We start from the raw sequence: 14,549 nt of genomic DNA on the forward strand, positions 1-14,549 counted from the left end.
GTTTCAGGGAGAATTTGCCAGGGGCTGGGAAAACCTGGAAAGTGGATGTGTTCTGCGCTTCCCTGCTTCCAATCCCGCCAACTGTGGTTTGGAAGCTATTTGCAGTGGAGAAAAAATCCGGCATGGATTCAACAGTTATTGTCCAGCACTGTGTTCAAACATTTAATAGCCCCATTCAGTCTTCTGACATGGGGGGTCTTAGAACCCAGGATCATATGGTGACTCCAGCTGTATGAACAAGGCTCCTTAGCATGAGGGTGGTGTGCAGGGGGTCATTGAACTTTGTGTGACCTCAAAAGCCCTTTTTTGAATATGGAGGCTCCTAAAATCTGAATTAAGATTCTCAGTTTCTCTCCTAACCCAGTTCAGACATTTGGCAGCGCAATCACGGTCGCGATTGCTCTGCGGATCAGCTGTGCTTTGGTACTGAGCAGACGGACATGCGTTTAAAAGGAGACGCAGCAGCGGCCAACCCTGATAGCAAAGGAAGCCAAAGGGTTTGCAATTCTAGAATCTGTTGCACAACTATTATCTCTAGGAAGCCAATTCCATTTGATGTTCCTTTTTTAAAAAAAAATCCCGACTGTTTGCTCAGTTTGCCACCCAGCTGGGAGAACTGCCCCCCCCCCCCCAATTCTGACCTCATCTGAGCTTGGAACAAATCCAGAGCGCTGGTGCTTCGCCTCACAGCATCCTCGGTCGGAAACAAAAGAGGTCAAATTATTAAAGGAAGGAAAGAAAAGAGCACTTTTCATCCAAATGGAGAAAACAGATGTACAGTGAACTTTTATCTTTTTTGGTACTGTTTCCAGATGTAGCATAGTATACAATCAGAGAAGGCACACAGAGGTATACGTCACAAAAATATATACGTTCATTGGCACATTATGCCTATTAATTTTAGGGGGGAAACAAAGAAAAACAGTAAACTAGCTCTTTAAGTGGAAAAGAGGGTCAACAAAAACAATATGGTCTCAACAATAACTTTAAAAGTACAAAAACCTTAGCTTAACCAGCAACCAAGCTAAAGCACAAGAGTTAAAATCCTTCAAAACTGGATTTTTGGTCAGGGGAGGAATGTTTATGTTAGCAGTACCAACATTTCAGAGTATCTTTAGGAGACCCTCCTGATGATACCACCCAGGTTTGGTGAAGTTTGGTTCAGGGGGTCCAAAGTTATGGATCCTCAAAATGTAGCCCCATCTATTATTAGCTTCCATTGGAAACAATGGGAGATGGGGCAAACCCAAAGTTATGGACCCCCTGAACCAAACTGAACCAAACTTGGGTGTATCAGCAAGAGATCATCCTGATGATACCACCCAGCTTTGATGAAGTTTGGCTCAAGGGGTCCAAAGTTATGGACCCTCAAAATGTAGCCCCATCTACTATTAGCTCCCATTGGAAACAATGGGGGATGGGGCACCCTGTTTGGGGGTCCATAACTTTGAAGCATAAGCATAAGCATAAGCATAAGCATTTTATTGTCATTGTGCACGCACAACGAAATTTACAGCAGCATTCCTCGATGCACACAATTTCAGACTCATACATCATCATCCTCCACCCATCCCTACACAGCCCCAAATACATCAATATGAAGCAGCGGAGTTTAGCATAGCCACAGCTCTAGAGTAGAAGCTGTCTCTAAACCTCTTTGTCCTAGTTCTGAGGGCCCTGTATCGTCTGCCAGATGGTAGCAGTTTAAAAAGAGAGTGTGCTGGATGAGACGGGTCCCTCAGAATATTTTGGGCTTTATTTAGGCTTCGGGCATTATAGATTTCTTCCAAGGAGGGGAGAGGGCAGCCGATAATCCTTTGTGCAGTGGTGATCACCCTTTGGAGCGCCTTCCTATTCGCCACTGTGCAACTGGAGAACCATACACAGATGCAGTAGGTTAGGACACTCTCTATAGCACAGCGGTAAAAGGACACCAGGAGTTTTCCATCCAGTTGCTGCTTCCTTAAAAGTCTCAGATAGTACAGTCTTTGCTGGGCTTTCTTAACCACCGCTGCAGTCTGTACTCCCCAGGTCAAATCCTCTTTAATCATAACGCCCAGAACTTTAAAACTAGCCACCCCCTCCACCTGATCTCCATTTATAGTCACGGGCTGAATTCCTGAGCTATTCCTTCTATAGTCCACTATGAGCTCCTTTGTCTTGTTAGTGTTAAGAACCAGGTTATTTTCCCCTGCACCCTGAGAGCCGTCGGCCCCCTTCATTCCCAGAGGCAGACTCATCCCCCCAGAGATGAGCCCCACCACCGTTGTGTCATCAGCAAATTTGATAATGGTGTTACTATGATAGACAGGAGTACAATCATATGTATAAAGGGTGAACAGTAAAGGACTCAACACACAGCCCTGTAAAGCGTTCCCATATTTAGAGTAAGAACTAAGGAAACCCGATTTCCCAGTCTAACCCTCTGGGAACGTCCAGACAAGAAGTCCCTAATCCACAAACAGATTGAATGTGAGAGTCCAAGGTCCACAAGTTTTGTCACCAGTCTTTGTGGCGAGATTGTATTAAATGCGGAACTAAAGTCCGCAAAGAGCATTCGCACATAATTCCCCTGCTGTTCCAGATGCGTCAAAGCTGTGTGGAGGCTAATGGCAATGGCATCCTCCTCAGAGATCTATTAGTCCGATATGCGAACTGATGTTTATCAAATGTATCTGGAAGGCAAGAACTAATATGCCTATGGACAGTTTTTCAAAACACTTCATGATGATGGGGGTGAGTGCCACTGGTCTATAATCCTGAAGATTGTCAGCAGGAAATCTCTTTGGTAGTGGAACAATGGTGGAAGCTTTCAAACAAGATGGAATGGTGGACTGGGATAAAGATCAATTAAAGATCCCAGTAAAAACACCAGCCAGTTGGTTAGCGCATTCCTTTAACACCCGACCGGGAATACCATCCGGTCCAGCAGCCTTCCTTGGATTCACAGCCCTCAAAACTTGCCTCACCTCATGTTCCTCCACAGTGATGTGTGAGCTACAATCACCTAGTGGCTGTCCGTCATCTCCTTCTGATAGCCCTGTTTCCAGCTGGCAAAAGTGATTTAGCTTCCCTGCCAGAGAAGAAGAATCCCCATCTACAGAGATGTCATTGGTTGGTTTATGATTGGTAATTTGTTGAATCCCCTGCCACACCTGCCTCATGTTGTTATTATTAAAATAATCTTCAATTTTTTTCTCTTATAACTCATCTTGGCTTGTCGAATGCCTCTCTTGAGACTGGCTCTCGCAGCACTATACTTTGCCTCATCACCAGATCTGAAAGCAATATTCCTGTCATGCAAAAGTCGCTGAACCTCCCTTGTCATCCAGGGTTTATGGTTGGAGTAAATCCGGATGCGCTTATCCACAGTAAGAGTGTCTGTGCAGTAGGTGATATAACTCAGAACAGCAGTGGTATACTCCTCCAGATCTGGGTGGTAGAAAAACATCCCAATTTGTTGTCTCAAAACAATCTTGAAGTAGTTTAGAGGCATCATCAGGCCAGGATTTTACAGTCTTTATTACAGGCAACACCCGCCTCCCAAGTGGAATATATGCTGGTGCCAGAAACAGTGACAAATGGTCTGACTGACCCAAGTGTGGTAATTGTATCACCTTGTAGGCATCCTTAATGTTGGTATACACTTTATCCAATGTATTGGATCCTCTAGTGGGGCACCTAACATGCTGGTAGAGTTTAGGGAGCACTGTAAATACTTTAGTATGATTAAAGTCTCCTCCTATAATGAGCACAGCATCAGGATGCTTTTTCTGCTGGTTTTCAACAATGTTATACAGAGAGCTCAAAGCTATGGGCAGCATTAGCATCAGGTGGAATGTATACCGCAATGATGATAACCACACTAAACTCCCGTGGCAGATATATGGGTCTGCATCTAATAGTCATACTTTCCAATTCCCTTTGAGCAGTGACCCCTGTGATGCTTGCATTAGTGCACCAGCTCTTATTCACATAGAGGCTTAAACCCCTCCTTTCTGCTTCCCAGAATCTTTACTGCTTCTGTCCTGCGGAAAGAAGTGAAACCAGGTAGTTCAACTGCCGCATCGGGAATTTGTGAGTGAAGCCAGGTTTCTGTAATTAATAAAACACAGCTGTTCTTGCCAAACCTGCTCTTCACAGTCTGTAGCCTTAATTCATCCATTTTGTTGATAAGAGATTGTGCATTAGTAAGAAAAATGCTTGGAAGTGCAGACTTGAAACTACACCTTCCCAGCTTAGTAAAAACACCAGCCCGGCACCCTCTCTTCCTCCTTCTATCCCGCCTTCGTCTCAACCTTCTACCAGGAATTGTAATCCAGGGTTCCCCCGGGGTCCTAGCTGCCTCTGCCGGTATATTGTGAAGACATATGAAATCTTCCGTAATAGCCATTTCACATTTCAGTCCAGTTTGTATTAAGACTTGCCGACTATAAAAACTTCTTGCTCCACGTAGCATGTTTAAGAAGCACAAAAACACAGCACAAAAACACAAAACACAAAACATCCACACTACATCGAGGGAAAGCAACCAGCCGCCGCAGTTTCCTCGCCAGCAGCCATCCCTTCCTGGGGACCCGGGAAGCTAAAACCTAATGGCTTGAGTTGAAGAGTTGAGACGTTACGGAGAGGAGAGGGGAGGGGGGGGGGGGTTGAGACGTTGCCGAGGCCTTGAGGGAACCTCCGATGAAACCGGGACTCGCTTGCCGCTCCTCAGTTTGAAATTCCTGCGCCTCCCGGCTACTATGACTCACGGCTCTGTGGAGCGCTGCACCCTCCCAAGTTTTGGGAAAATGGAGAAGGCCGCCGTCTCTCCCAAGCGCGCCTCTCCCGCGCCTGCCGTCTCGCCACAACCCGACCCACAGATGAGCCTTGCCTTTTTTACTTGAGTTTAGAAGCCCTCCAGTTTAGAAGCCCTCCAGTTTAGAAGTTTTCGAGCCCCCAAAAAAGGAGGAGAACGGCAAACTCCAACTCTCCAACTCTCCGCCGCTTGCGGAGCGTCTTCCCCCACCGGAAACCCCACCGGAAGCAAACTTTGAACCCCCTGAACCAAACTTTACCAAACTTGGGTGGTATCATCAGGAGAGTCTCTTGAAAAATCCCTGAAATTTTGGTGCCACTAGCCTAAAAACTGCTCCCCCTGGGGGCCAACAAAATAAAAACCCTGAAATATTTTTTAAAATACACCACACTCGCATATAAGTCGAAAAATGTGATGGAAAATTCGACTTATATGCAAGTATATATGGTATGTATTTACTAGCAAAGTGCCTATCACCTGACAGGCACTATATGTATAGTGGAAGGAGCTGTTTCAATAGGCTAACCCTATTGTTAGGTTGAATAAGGTAGCCAACTCCTGGTAGCCAATTTTGGAAGTTCCATTTAAGACTGTCAAATTGCCAGTGATTTGATTATTATATTGTTGATGCTCCCATTTGGGTTTTCTGCCTGATAAGCCAAAATGTCAGGAGGTGGTTCTGGGAATTGGGTCTTTGGGCACTCTCATTGTATAGAGAAACGTTGCTGGGTGACCTTGGGCTAATCACAGTTCTTCAGAACTTTCTCAGCCCCATCTACCTCCCAAGGTGTCTGTTGTGTGGAGAGGAAGGGAAAGGAGCTTGTAAGCCATCTTGAATCTTCTTACAGGAGAGAAAGGTGAGATATAAATCCAAATTATTATTATTATTATTCATCATAGGAAGATGGCATGGAATCTTCTAGCAGTTTGTGTTTGCCTCCCATAGCAGCCATTTTATGGTGGTACCCACTGCAATTGCAGATGTGCCCATGCGCTCAACAAAACTTGGGGACACCTGAAAAAAAGTTCCTTTTGTTTATTCTGAATCTTCTGCTCCTGAATTTGGCATTATGGGAGAGTGAGAACACTACAAACATCTACACTAGAAACAGCTTTACAAACCTCTAGTGTGATCCCTAGTTGTCACTGTCTTTTTCTTTGTTAATTGAAAAGCACTCAGATATTTAGCATTGGCCCTCAATGAATGTGGTCTTATATTCCTTATGAGGAAAGGATTTGTAGATATTCATGTGCCTGGATCCAGGAGGTCACCTGTAGCATGCAGTTTTCCCTCCATGGGTGTGATCTATGAGTCCCAACCAAATGTTATTTCAGGTTTCTGTCAAACAGAATGGTGAGACAAAACATTTAGATTCCCTTGCAGGATGTTAATGTGTCTGTCAAGTGATGCAATTAGAAACAACAGACCTTAGCAGAACTGTCAGCAGGAAGAAATAACAGTGTTATAAATTCATCCTGCCTTGGGAAATGAAATGTCTCCAAAATTAGCTGTTATGTGCACTTTAATGTGCTGCTTAGTGGCATTGTTGTGGGATGGAGTTAGCTGCAAATGAGAGCCTTCCTACAGTTGGAAAACCAGCACAGCAGCAAGTGAGTGGGATAGAACCCTTCTGCCTAATATGTACATAGGAAGATGCTTTGTATTGAATCATTCCATTGGTACTGCCAGCTGAGACTAAGGTTGATTCCACACTTGCGTTATCAACCTAAGTTCGAGCTGCGTTCGACCTAAGTGCTCCGCACAACCACTGGGATCGACGTGGTTTTGTACCAGCTTCGGCCCGTGTAACGGTCAAATTTCCGACTCCAGTTGGGAACTACTACTTTTTCAGGGAACCCCGCTCAAACTCAGCTCGATTCCAGTAAAGTGAGGAATCTCTGGTGCCAGGAGTCCCCCATTCAGCCAATCACAGCTGAGCGTTTCGGGCATGCGTACAGCTGGCCAATCAAAAAATGCCACCTTCATCCCTCCATTCCTCTGGCAGTTTTTTTTTTATAACGTGTGTGGGAATAGACGGAACATGGCCGTAGAACAGTAGCCAATTGGAACGGAGCAGCGAAGAGGCACAGGATGATTCTGCCCTCCAAGCTGGTTGCAGTGGCGAACAACAATGGCTTCGACCTAGGTCAGTACCCTTCTCAGGGAACTGGGTCGAACCTCTTTTACTCATGTGCGGAATCGCCCTAACAGTGGCTGTCCCTGGTCTCAGATACAGGTCTTTTCCACCACCTACTACTTGACCCTTTTTAAAAGCACTGAGCCATGCCCCCTGCTGATTTGCCAGAAATAAAACATCTCCTTAGCTGTAGTCTGAAGGGATACAGCCTCCTCGGCCACAGCAAGGGTTTTTCACCCCATTTACCTCCCTGTGTAGAATATGCCTTGTAGTAATGCACTGCTGACCCAGCAGCACCGTGGTAGAACGTTGGGACGCCAACGGACCTACGGCCTTCTGGTCGCACCGCACCCCCACTCCTCATCCCCCTATGAGTCACGGGTCATGAACTGTCTGGCTCAGTCACCGGGCGCAGGGACAATGGTCTTGCCCCCAGGTGAGGATTAGGCTCAGACGCTTACGCTCCTCTCCGCACGTAGCCAGGTGAGATCATGCATCACATGATGATCTCCAGGTCTCCCGGTCTCCCGCTCATCTCCCTACCCACCTCCTTTACACGCCCACAATGAAACCCTAATAAAAGGTGCCAGAGACCAGCACAGGGCAGAGTTGTCAGGATCACGAAATCCCGCGCTTCCTGTTGCTGACGCTCTCCACCAGATGAAACCTCCTCCGCGTCTCGCCTATTCCTTAGCGACGACCCTGCGGGGATGACTACATGCCTGAATCAGTAGTGAGTATATTCTTGAGTACATGTGCAAATGTGTACAAATCCACAAAATGTCTGTGTCCGGCTTCCCTTCTGCTACCAGTGCCTCATTGTAAATGTTTGCTGCATGTGTTTGAGCAATAAGTACAACCAGATTTGTGGTGATACTATCATTCTCTGAATCACTCTTGACTTCTGAAGCAGCATGAATCCGTAAAATCATCCTAATAATTGGACAGCTGCCATGGTTTAGAACAGTGGGTCCCAACCTGGGGTATGTGTAACCCAAGGGTACGTGCCAGAACGTTTAGGGGTACATGAGGGGTGAGCAGCAGTGGCGTAGGAGCTCGTGTATCTAATCTGGAGGAACTGGGTTTGATTCCCAGCTCTGCCGCCTGACCCGTGGAGGCTTATCTGGGGAATTCAGATTAGCCTGTGCACTCCCACACACGCCAGCTGGATGACCTTGGGCTAGTCACAGCTTCTCGGAGCTCTCTCAGCCCCACCTACCTCACAGGGTGTTTGTTGTGAGGCGGGAAGGGCAAGGAGATTGTAAGCCCCTTTGAGTCTCCTGCAGGAGAGAAAGGGGGGATATAAATCCAAACTCTTCTTCTTCTTCTTCTACATGAAAAAAAATATACAACGGGGGGAAAAGGTACATTAATGTCAACAGGGTAAGACAAAATACTATTCAAAAGTTGTGAAATTAATTCAGTGTTATGACAAGCGGTCGTGTGGGTTTCCTGTATTGTTTAACTTGGAGAAAAGGCTGCGTTCCTTCGCTTTGTTATTTTGGCGAACTCACTTCTGCAGTGTGCATGCGCCTCTTCACAGCCTCTTCCTCTCCTCCACTTTATAAACATTAGAGTCCAGACGGCCGTTGTGCAGTGTTCAGCGAAGTCGTCGTTCCGCATTGTCTCTGCGAATTTCAGCTTTTGGGTTGGGTTGCAGTGAATTAGCAGAGCAAATAACAGGGCAGAAATGCGAGCGAGTTGGTTTGTAGAACTTTACTAGATAACAACTGAATTCACACTAAATGTAGGAACAGCAAGCTCTTATCTATGCGAGTGCTCGGTGTGGGTATCTGTTCAGCCTATATGTGCCTGTGTGTCTGTCTCTCCTCTTTTGCTGGAAAAAGAGAGATTTTTCCAGAAGTTCATGTGATTCTAGGCATGTGACTTCAGCAGTTAACTGTTGATTGGCTGAATGAAGCAGGCACTTCTAAAATCCTAGCAAACCCTTGCTCAAGAGACAGCTTCTGAAGCAGGGGCGTATCCGCCAGAGGAACATGGGGGGTCACATGACCCCAGGTGCCACCCATTAGCTCACATGGGGGTTGCAAAATCGCCCCCCACCCCTCCGATAGAGAGGCGCCCTTGTCCAGCACTCCTCCCCCTCAGCCGGCTGGGACCGTTGCCTTCCTCCTCTGCTGGCTGAAGGAGCAGCCCGGCTGGGCCAGATGCACTGGCTGCTATAAGTGGGGTGCGGGGTTTGCCCCAGGCGCCATTTTTTCCCGGTGTGCCTTTGTTCTGAAGTCAACCAGGCATAATTTCTGACGGAAATTGTCAAATTAAGTGGTTTTGTCAGTATGTCTGCTATCATTTTCTTGTGTAAAGACTCCAGTTCTCTTTTACTGCCATCATCCATTTTACTTTTTTCACATGGAGGCAACTTCATCATTTCATCCCAGCTTTTGGGTTCATTATGGCTTTGCGCACTCGTGTGATGGGTGTATCTCTTCGATGCTGCCCCGTTTTTGCTTCTTTCTGACCCCATTACAGTTACTACAGTCTCTCTTTCTGGTGGTTTGGCTCCATCTTCTTCCCCTTCTGGTTAGAAGTCTCTTGTTGGGATGCACTGTAGGCAGGCAACACTGTTATCCACTCTGGAAATGTGACTTCTTCAGTATCATGTCTGTTTTCTTTTGTGGAGTCATCTTCTTTCATCTACGTAGACATCGTTGTATATCTGGACATCCAGGATCCATGACTCTGTAGCCTCTTGATTTGGATTGTAGCCAACTAATATTCCAACTTAGCTGTTGGATCTACTTTTCTTCTTTTCTCCTTGGGAATTTTTATAAGTTTTTGCTCCAAATGGCTTCAAGTGTTTTAAACTTGGTTTCTTCTTATGCCGTATTTCAAAAGAAGTCATTCCAATAGGTTTGCATGGTGTTCTGTTGTAGAGATATACAACTTCTGCCCAACAGGTGTCAGGCAGTTTAGCCTGCATTAATAAATAACATACAGTTTCAAGTATTGTACAATTAAAGCGTTCTGCTAGACCATTTTGAGGAGGCGAGTATATCATTGATCTTGTATGTTGTGTATTTTCTTGTTCTAGGTAATTTTGGAATTCAGTAGCATTATATTCAGTCCCGTTATCGGATAATAAAATTTCTGGTGCTCTTCCATTCGTATTTTTAACAGCTGCTACATAAGCTTTAAACTCATTCAATGCTTGATCTTTTGATCTGAGGAAATACCCATGGGCAAATCTATGTGCTGCATCAATAAAAGTCAACATGTATTTGTTTCCACCAATAGAAGGTGCTGGAGGACCAATTAGGTCTCAGTGTAATGAGGAGCAGTGCATTTGGCTTTAATGTGTATTTCACAGGGTTCAATACTTTTGTTGCATTCAATTAGTTTTAAATCAGTCTTTTATAAGTTTTCTCACTGAGTCCACGCTTCTGTGACCTAATTTTAGATGCCAACCATAAACACAACTGGAGTGAGTGCAGTCTTCTTTTTTTATGTGATAAATTTTTTTATGTGATAAAGCGTCCCTGGGGAGGGATTCGCATGGCCGCCGCCGCATCACATCAGCACCGACCTCGCAACCCCTGAGTGGCGTGAAGACTCTGCTTCCAAACCTCGCTCCCTGAGCGAACCGCACCGTCCCCGAATGCCTACCTCGTCTCCTGGCTTCCGGCTCGTTGCAGAGGCCAGGGGACACGCCCCCTGGCCTGCAACTCCAGAACCGTCGCTCCAGGCTGCAGGGGTGTTTCACCTGGCCTCTGCGACGAGCCGGAAGCCAGGAGACGAGGTAGGTGTTCAGCGACAGCGCAGCCTGTGCGAAGGCTGCACCGCTGCCTGCCGCCCTCCCGGGACTGTCCATGTGAACGGTCCTGAGGGGTGCGTTAGCGTGTTTATGCGGTAGCGCAGCACCGATGAGAAGTGGTAACATGGGAAAAGATTCCAGTCTTTCCAGCTTTGAGCTCCATATTAACTTTTGAATTATAAATGCAACATATTTCTCCATCCATTATAATCTTGTTTTCATCATTCAGCAATCTAGACACTACTAAATTTTCACTAGCATTAGGTGCATACAGTGTCATGCTGTACTGCCTCTCCAGTAGAACTCAAAATATCAATTCTCACAGTACCTTTTCAATATTCTTCCAGTGGTTTATCTTCAGCTTGCAAAAGTCTCTCTTCTTCACTTTCTTTCAGTTCAATAGAATATTTTTTTCCTTATTGCCAACATGGAAAGAAGATCCAGAGTCCAAAAGAAATAAATTCACTTTAATGATGTAGTCATTTGTAATCATGTATGCACATCTGTCCTTTGTTTGCCCCCTTTTCTGTAACTAAAGTAACTTTCTCTTTCTTTGTTTTTAAAGCTAAAGTTTTATTAAGATCACCTCTTCTATAAGCATCACTTAGTTCTTCCCCTCTGCCTCTCCCAGATGACTTTCTTTCACAACAATATTTAGCCACATGTCCCTTCTTCCACAGTAAAAGCTCATTACTTCATCTAGTCTAAGCTCTAGTCTAACTTTTGCTTGACTGAATTAAGCAGGCACTTGTAAAATCCCAACGTTTTGTCATTGTTTTAAGTTTAAAATTAAAAATTGTTCAATGGGAGTATGGTTAGGGCAGGGGTCTGCAACCTGCGGCTCTCCAGATGTTCATGGACTACAAATCCCATCAGCACCTGCCAGCATGGCCAATTGCTGGCAGGGGCTGATGGGAATTGTAGTCCACGAACATCTGGAGAGCCGCAGGTGGCAGACCCCTGGTTTAGGGAAATGGGAGTACAGTTTAGGGAAATGGGCTGCCCAGAGTGGTACTCAAGTGAAAAAAGGGAATCACTAGAAGCCAGTTTATCTAGGCACGCACGTTCCTCCTCTGACTCTCTGCAACTGGGTAGGGCCACCTTTTCCAATTTCTGACAGGAATGTATTTATTATTAATCCAAATGTTCACAGGCTGCATCTATACATCACTGGATATTAGAACAATTCCTTAATGCCCATGGCTGTTTCTTCTGGCAGTGTAATGGTCAAGAACTACTTCCATGATGAATGTATGTGGAATTCAGGTTGTTCGAAGAAAGACAGTCTAGGGCGGCAAGTTGCACTTTAGGAAACTTTTGCAACTGAATTTTCCTGTGCGGACAAGACATCTAGTTGCAATGGATTACTGAAGCGCTGCATGAAACCCTAGACCGCCCTTTTCAGACAAGGTGAATCCACTGGAGAACTAGCTTCTAACCATTTTCATCCCCCAGGAGAAACAGCCACAATCGTTAAAGGACTGAGCTTAACTCCAGTTCCCCTTGGACAAATCCCTTCACTTTGATCAGATACCAATCTCACAAAAAGATAGAAAGTTCCTTTACCTCAAAGGAACAAAGGCGAAACAGGGATTTGAGGGGTATTTTAAAAATCCCAAGGGCAAAATGTCCTGGCTTTTGTTCAGAATGTCTATTTCTGGGATCCTAAACCTTTCTGAGCCTGCAGTCACATTTGGAATTCTAACACGGCATAGTGGGTGCAGGAACAAAATGGCTGCCACTAAAAAATCTGCACAGCCAATCAAATCTCCAACAGTTAGTCAGAGGCCTTGGTGGACTAAAGCGCTACCTGGCACCACTCACTTCCTAAAAACACTTGATGGGTGCCCAAAAAGGTGTTGGCATGCACCATAATATCCACAGGTACTATTTGTGGGCCCCATGGTGGTCCTTCCTTTTGGAGAGAATGCTTCCTTGTCTGTCCATTCGTATGTCATGATTGTTGAATCAAGCCTTCTTTCTGGCTCCCCATATTTGAAGTAGCCTTAGTAAGCTGGAAGGCAACTACTAGTCTGAACAGAAGAAACTTGGATTTCATTCTACAATGGCAGCTGAGAGGCCAGTATGCACAAGTGTATCCCTGCTGAATCTACCTGCATCCCTTATTTTTCACTGATTCATTTTTTTCCCTTGCATTTTTTTCCCTTGCATTTGTTGGTTTATTCTCTCCAGTGGGAACCAAAGTGGCTAATAATTTTGTTCTCCTGTCCTGCTCAAATGTGGTTGTATATTCTTTGGATTAAATATATGCTCAAAAGAATAATTGTCTAATATGAGTGGGTATGAGTGGCCCATTCAGCATCTACGGCAGAGCTGGGTTTCGGACTGGGTTCTAGGCTGACACTCTTCACTTCTTTCACCGATTTTTTTTTTAGCCAAAAAAGGGTCTGATCACTGACTTCTCATCTCTCATTTACCTTAGTCCCTCAGAGATTCAATTTCTGCAACCCAGAGGAGAGGGCTGAAGACCTTGAAAACAGATCACAGTAACACATTAACAGTGTTTTTAATAAGGCATTCCTCAAAAGGTAAAAATAGAGAGGGTGATTTATTGGAGACCAGTTCTAGGAAACAGGGACTGCCCCTGCTAAATATGGACATTTGGAGTGGGACAAGATATTGGCCTGTCAGCAGCCTACTTGTTTGCACATCTCCTATTTTAAAGTGCTGTACTTTTAAAAATGCCTCCTAGTCGCGTTCCAACAACAACGGTTCTCTTCCTTCAGGAGAAAGAAGCGGTAGAACATCGTATCCTTGTATTCCCTTCCAGAGGCAAGCCGCCATTTTGTGAGTTCCTTTTCAACCCACTTTGGCACCACAGAAAAGACATTAACAACTTTCTTGTTGAAGTGACTCTGCATTTTAATTTTCACCAGACCACGGCCATATAGCCCAGAAAACCCACCACAACCAGTTGAATCCGGCCATGAAAGCCTTCGACAATACATTTCATTTTTTTGTTCAGCAACATCATCATCATCATCATCATCATCTTGATACAAAAACAGTTATACACAGCAAACAAGATCAATATGCTGGATTTTTCCATTTTTCCATGGACTTTCCATGGACATTTTTCCATGAACCGAGTAGGGTGGCCTTTTGCAGCTGACATATGGTGATTTTGTCAGCGTCGATTGTTTTTACGTGCCGTCCAAGGTCTTTAGGCACTGCACCCAGTGTGCCGAGCACCACTGGGACCACCTTTACTGGTTTGTGCCAGAGTCTTTGTAGTTCAATCCTTAAATCCTCGTATCGTGTAAGTTTTTCCAGTTGCTTCTCATCAATTCTGCTGTCACCAGGAATTGCAACATTGACTATCCACACTTTCTTTTTTCCCTCAATCGTGAGGTCAGGAGTATTGTGTTCCAATACTTTGTCAGTCTGAATTTGGAAGTCCCAGAGTATCATCATCATCATCATCATCATCATCATCATCATCATCATCATCAATCAATCAATCAATCAATCAATCAATCAATCAATCAATCATTCATTCATTCAATGTAATAACCCGCCCACCCCCTAAGGGCTCTGGGCAGTGTACAGCAAAACAGTGCATAGCTACAATACATAATAAATAAAAGAAAATATACATGTGATATTAAAACCTTAAAAAACACATGTATGTCTGCTGCTCTGCCCCCATAAGGGCCACCCAGGCAGCAAACAAATTTTAATGTGCATCTGTAAAATCACATCTTAAAAACCATTAAAACACATAAAACCACACATCATTAAAATAATTAAAATCAGAGCTAAAATGCCTACCAAACATAAAAACAACCATTAAAACATCAGGCTAGAAGGAAAGAGC

General features: G+C 44.9%; 1 protein-coding gene across 4 annotated transcripts in view; it reads left to right on the top strand.

The window, feature by feature from the left end:
- AMOTL1 (angiomotin like 1) overlaps positions 1-14,549 on the top strand; it is a 118,846-nt gene that overhangs the window by 33,817 nt on the left and 70,480 nt on the right. The gene's annotated exons all lie outside the window — the stretch shown is intronic.

This window comes from Sphaerodactylus townsendi, linkage group LG04, assembly GCF_021028975.2.
Source record: "Sphaerodactylus townsendi isolate TG3544 linkage group LG04, MPM_Stown_v2.3, whole genome shotgun sequence".
NCBI classification, from domain to species: domain Eukaryota; kingdom Metazoa; phylum Chordata; class Lepidosauria; order Squamata; family Sphaerodactylidae; genus Sphaerodactylus; species Sphaerodactylus townsendi.